The sequence below is a fragment of the Cibotium barometz genome, chromosome 5, assembly GCF_041138505.1.
Source record: "Cibotium barometz isolate CiBa-2024 chromosome 5, ASM4113850v1, whole genome shotgun sequence".
Lineage (NCBI taxonomy): Eukaryota > Viridiplantae > Streptophyta > Polypodiopsida > Cyatheales > Cibotiaceae > Cibotium > Cibotium barometz.
Genome location: NC_141050.1, coordinates 49,206,171 through 49,213,016, shown reverse-complemented (window position 1 = coordinate 49,213,016; position 6,846 = coordinate 49,206,171).

Sequence of the window (6,846 nt, the reverse complement as noted above, 5' to 3'; positions counted from 1 at the left end):
TTAACACTCCACTTCTGATTGTAAGAGCGCTTTTGCTCTCCAAATGTGCCATATGTGTCAATGTAACGCATGTGGGCTTTATGCACATGCGTTAATGTAGCCCATATACACTTCATTGACGCATATGGTGCATTTGGAGAGCAAAAGCGTTCTTTGAATTAACCATATGGGCTGTGCGAGTAGGGGGCGAAGTTGTGAGGGGGTTTGTGGGGGGGCGAACCATAGGGTTTTTTGGGGAGTGGGTTTGGGGACCGCGGGGTGAAGGGCGAAGGGGGAGGGGGGGGAGACAGACTGTGGGGTTTTTTTCGACGGGCAGAGGGGGTGGGTCACCACCTCAGGGGAGGGGGGGAGACAGGGGGCCGTGGGCCCGTGGGGCTATTATTACAGAGGTCAAATTTATCGCAGGCTGTTCAATCTTTTGCCCAACACCTCGATTCTAGCTCAGCAGGGTGACGTTGAACCTTGAAACGCTTGGATCACTGCTGCAGATTTTTTTGCTTGGTGGGTGCGATGTTGGGCATTTTGAGCTTTCAGAGGAAACTTCTTAAAGTCACTAGTAGTTTGCTACTTGTACCCGAGAAATTTGAAGCACCAGAGGCAGCCCTAAAGGGGGGTTTACATATAAGGCCACCCTATTCTGTAAAGGGGGTTCCAGGTCGACAAACCAATGAGGGAGCTTCCGTTTCACCCTTTTCGATCAGAATGGATGATGGTGAAGGCAATAAGGAAGAAGAAGATGATGCAGACAAAGTCGAAGCTGTGAAGGGTATTGCTCACCAGGTGCCAGCGAGCTCTACCTCACAACTTCTAGCTGGAGGTATTACAGTTGATTTTAGTAAAATGTGCATTGCCCCATCAGCTCGGCTTACCATTCTGTTCTAGGTTTCCTCTCTCTCTCTCTCTCTCTCTCTCTCTCTCTCTCTCTCTCTCTCTCTCTCTCTCTCTCTCTCTCTCTTGTGGATGTGTGTGCTTGTGCGCGTTTGCACTCACGGGCATTGTGATAAATTGCAACAAGATCGTTTAGGCAGCAAGTGAAGAAAGATAGATTCCAGGACTCAAGGTTCCAAACAAGGATTACAACATAGTTATCAACAACACCTTGGCTGCTTGCTGGCTCCACACTGACTGTGGCTACTACTGTAGGTTTATAATTTTCTTTGTAGAGATACAAACTGCTAACAATCTTTAAATGAACGAAAGAGTTCCAAAAGTCCTATGAGTTGTTAAAAAAAGATTAGCTTCAGCACCAATTCTTTGAACACTAATACAAACCGGATTTTACAATTGGGTGTATTTTGGCTCAATTTGGGGAGCATAAGATGGATTGCCCATACTCTCATGGTAGTCAAATACTTAAAGACATAGCCACATAGCGAAAGAGATAGAACTATACACACAAACACACACACACATACATATATGTTTATGTATATGTGTGTGTGCGCGTGTGTATATATATACATATCCGTATTCAAAAACTACCCAGAAAGAAATAGCTCTTTCTAGCTCATCCATCACATTTGCATTCATGTCCATTACTTCCAAATGTATAGCACACTCATCTGTATAAGTTTTGTAACCTTCTGCCATAAGTGTATCCATTTGTTGTAGATGGTAGTGGTGGTGGTGGTTATGGTCCCGAAATTGGAGGTGGTACCACATTTTGCTGCACTCCCTCTAGGGTATAGGGGTCAAAAAATTAAGAAAAAATTACCAATAATTTAGAAATTCTTGGATAATTAGAAAACTACGGTCTTAGGTAAGTAAAATGGAAAAATATCAGTCTAAAAGTAATTTACGCATGATTTGCAAAGGGATCGACTACCGTAATGAAATGTTTTAGGAGGAGCAAGTGCAAGGTACTCTTGTTCAGGTGTAATGTTTCGTCTACCACTCTTGTAACTTGTTACATATGCACTTATGTGGCTAGTAGCATTGGTGGCATAGCAATTAGATGCTCATCTTAGTGTAAGTTGGTTATTACAAGCAACATTTTTGTAATAGTGCTCTGCAAAAAGAGGTGTATTTGGACCAGCCACCTGGTTATGAGGATTTGAGCTACCTAGATTATGTGTGCGAGCTGCATAAAGCCTTTGTATGGTTTGAAGCAGGCATCGAGAGGATGGCATGACAAAATAGCATAGTATGTTGTCACCATTGGCTTAATTTTAATTTCTTTGTATATCTATATGGAAAAGGGGGGGAGAAGCAACCTTCGACCATAGCATCTTATAACATTATAGTGACGTGTATTTTTCTGGTGGTTCCATTATGAAAATCGGTTCTTTACTCCCCGTGTAAAAAGAAGGAGAAGAATGGATCCAAACCGCCAAGCTTCTCAAGTTCAAAACACTATGATAATACCTAGCCGATTTTCAAACGAAAACTCACAATTAGAAATAGTCAGCAAAGCAACACTAAAATCAATAATAATTGAATTTCCAATGAAAGTCAACATCCAAGAGAAAGTGATAATTCTTCAACAAATTCACCACTGGGAGAGGATTGCAAATTAAGGCTCAAATCGGATGATGGATAGAGGGTATGAAGTAAGGATGGTTGGAAGAGCTGAAAATGAAGAATCAGGTAGGGCTGAGGGTGCAGGCAGAGGAGTTGGATGTGGCTTTAGATTTGAGGAGGAAGGTCTGGTGGCAAAGGGACCAGAAATTTGACTAAACATTTTTCTTGCATTTCAATTGAATTGAAAAAGAAGAGATATAACATGCTTCAATTTCAAGTGAAACCAAGAGTACTAGTAAACTGTCCAATTTTGTTACAAGAAAATAAACCTCAATGTGGGCATTGTGGTCATTAAGGGCATGTTTCTCTTCAGTTCTACAATCGGTGGGAGTGTTAATTTCAATGGAAAATTAATGGTGTCGATTTGATTACCTCATGGATGAGTGAACAATCACAAAGAGCTAAAATGCAAAACCGACAATGGCGTAACAACAAGATCAGGAGAAAGACAAAGTAGAAACTATTGTGCAACCGGTAGAGGAAGAAGAAGAGTCATCATCAGAGGGGAGTCATATTCTTCATCAAATTTTAAATTTTCATTTGTTTCAAGAGTAGCCAACCTCTCCACCAACGTAGCCAGCTCTGTTACCATGTTCGCCACCAAACACACACCCACCAAAGTAGAGGTTTATAAGCATTCAAAGGCTGATAGATCTTCTCATTTTAAGTGTTTTTGGTAACTAGACACCCTTGTTCTATTGGCTTTCAGTTGTAACTATTTTATTAAGATTCTCTCTATAGTTGGATGTCTACCGTCTCGACATTCTACTTGCAGACAGAGCTTTTGCATCAATTTGCAGACAAACAGAGCATTAATATATAGACAGAGCTCATCATCAATTTGCATCAACTTTAAAACATGCGTACCCGAGTTATTTAATCACCACGTGAAGGTATAAGAGACACGGATACAGAAGATTATTACAAGTAACATTTTTGTAATAGGGCCATTTTTAACATCAAGGACATCTTTGAATGGCTTAGGGCCATTCTTGCATACAGAAGACTATCAAGAATGGCCCTAGGGCCATTATTGCATGGCCCCAAGGCCATTCATGCTCTAGTGGCCCAAGGGACATGTTTGAATGACCCGAGGGCCATTCTTGCATACACAAGAGGAGAGAGAATGTGGGTATAAAAACATGCCTCTCTCTCTCTCTCTCCATGTAGAGAGCTTTAGAGAGAGAGATTTGTGTGTGTGAGAGAGAAAGATGTGATTGTGTGTGTGTATAGATATAGAGAGAAGATGTGATTGTGCATACACACATACACCCATACTCCTCAATTGCACACTGTATAGTTAGCAGTCCTTGAGCATATCATTGTGTGATGGGGATTAGTTTTAAATTTTGGTTGTAGAACTTCCTAGTCCTACTCGTGTATAGTTTACTCACCTCCCTCACATCACAAGTGCAGAGAAGCATTTGTTGTAGAAATGTATGTGGGCTACTTGATTTTAATGTTTTAAGCTTTTTCTTTATTTGGAAACTTGCTATAGGGAGAGCTTGCATGGTGTGAAAACTGAACACTCTACTTAGGCACTTTGGGACAGTGGGTAGTTTGTATGGTAAAGATACAATATCTGCAGCTCAGGTTGTTTCGATCACTTGCTTTGTAATGTGTTGTTCTTGTTTTTACATGAAGTGGTTTTGTGGTGGTAAGGTAGAGAGCCGAGGTAGTTGTTTAATATGCCATCCGTTTGTGGGATTGGGATTGGGATGTGAGTGGAGGCAGGATTGTATATAAAGTAGGATAAGAAAGAGGATATTTCATAGAGAGAGTATTATATGTGTGTACACAGTACAACAAGAGCAAGAAAATACTCACCAAAAAGAAAGAAGAGGATGGTCTCACTTGTATATAAAGAAAACACATTTTTCAAAACAAACAAAGCAATGACGAGAAAACACATACCTCCAGGTGAAGGTTAATCAGAAACATGTCTAGATTGCAAAGCCTTTTTGGGTGAAGAAAGAAGACCTCAGAGTACATAGTATCGTGTACTACACTTTTGCAATCAGAAAGACATTTCGAGCATGTTTTGGGGGCTATTTGTGCAGTTTTTAATTTTTGTAGTCACTTTTGGGTACCAGATCTGCATTGGTCTTCCTCCTACCCACCCTGTGTAAAGGGGGCTACTTTTTCATGAGGATCTGGGCATCAATATGAGTTAATCTCCTCCTATTGAAAATGTGTTGCAAGTAAATGCAATATTGAAGCCAAAAATCAAGACCATTACTTAGAGTCATACTCAACATCTTCACCTCTTGTGCCAATGACGTTCTCAGACGTTTTGATAATTATTGGTAAGTAAGAGTAATGTGAACCTATCTTGACTTTGATGAGTAAATCCTATTCAATACAAGAAGTACACATGGTTTTTCACATCCAGAAAAATAAAAACACATTCATCAGTGCAATCAGTTCATGTAGGGCTAGAAACGTTGTCGTGACGTGTGCGGTATAGCCAGGAAAGTACGAAACTTCTAGCTGTGAGAGTAGGTGCCAAATCTAACAAGGAAACTCACACACAAAATTTCCCAAGAAGCATTGGACAAGTCCATTTTTAATGACATATTCATGTGTCAATTCACCTCAATACGTCCTTGAACTCATCCTGATGATTGCACAAAATTGTGTACCAAGTGTTTGTCCCTTGATTCACTGACTCCTTTCTCCAAATCCCTTGAACCAATCACATGTAGGCATAACATAACCTTCAATTTTTTCCAACATACATGTGACCATTTACATTCTTTACATCCAGTGCCATCAAATCCATCATTTCAAGATGTTCTTTATCACCTGAAAACCTGTCTTTAAATTCTAACATCTCACAAGCAAAAGATGGCATACGGCATAGCTATAACATGCACATGATTTCCAAAATTCAATCAAGCAGAAGTAAGTCCAACTTCCCGTGATTTAAATGTACTTTAGATACCTTTTTCCCACAAACACCAAGTTCCAAAACCATTAACTTGCTCTCCAAGGCTTTTTACTCATTTTCCAAATCCTTTAAGGATTTATGAGTTATACGCCTTTTCCTAAATCAAAAAAAGTAGTAAAAAAAAACTTATCTGAACGTTTCGAGTGAATTTACACTTTGATTTTATTTTTGCTAATCTAAAGAAGTCGCTTCAGAGCTGACTACGCGATGGAGAAAACGCGGGAAGCAAAAGTCGCTTCAGCGCAGACTGTGCGATGGAGAAAACATGGAATTAGCCGAAAGCATCTCTTCATGTAGTACTCAATTCCCTCTTCATTTCTAGCACCTACAAGCTATGAACAGTAGGTATATCATTCATTTAAATTTCTCTGGTAGCCAGCGCTCTGGTTCTCCTATTTTCTGCAGATCCCCGCCTCTGATTTTTGCCGCCCCTTATACTCTGGTTTTTCTCCTCTTTTTCCCGCAAGGAATGCGGCCTTCACCACCTTTTGCAGCCCAAGATTCGAGATTCCTTTTTCCAAAAGGCTGCGCTTGCTTCTATTTTGCACAATATCCAGAAATTTCCAATAAAAAGAAAAACATTCCTTTTCATTCCACGTATGCTGCCACCCGCCATTTCCAATACTTTCGATTTCTTTTCCTTTTAATGCCACACAAGCTGCCCCCCTTTAATATCCCTTATTATGGTCTTCCTTCAATAAGGTGTGTAATGCTCCTAACCTTGGCATTAAGGCAAGCTTCCCAATGCAAAGTAGATCATCCAATTTTATTCCCCCACATTCAATAAAGACTTCGGCACTCTAATGCCCCATTGAATCTCCATTGCTCTTGATGCCTCCATAGTTTATAATGTCATCATATCGACCATGTGATTTATAGAATCCCCCAATTGTTCACTCAAATATTTCTCCATGTCTTCATAAATGCATTCCTTTGTGCATTGGCATGCCCTCATGTTTGCATTCCATAAGAGGTATTCACTAATTTGACCCATCGATACCATTAAGAAGCTACTACACATTATGCACATGGGAAGCCATTAACATCATTAACTTATCCCTTTGGCGTGCCACTCATACCATCATATATAACTGAATGTTTCTAACTTACCCATGAGCTCTGAGTAACAGTAGAACCATCACCCACCACACTCATATACAAAAACTCCTAGATCTGGCTCAGCCTCAGCTCGTCTTATTGAACCTCATTTACAATGTGAACATATGTACATGGCATCATATAATGACTCGTCATGGCACTTAACCCATGCATCTGGATTTGCATTTGATGGCCTCACATGCATGGTTTCACACCATAGACGTGCCATGGCACGACATCCACCCCCTCTAAACCTGCACATCCTCTGGAATGTGCCA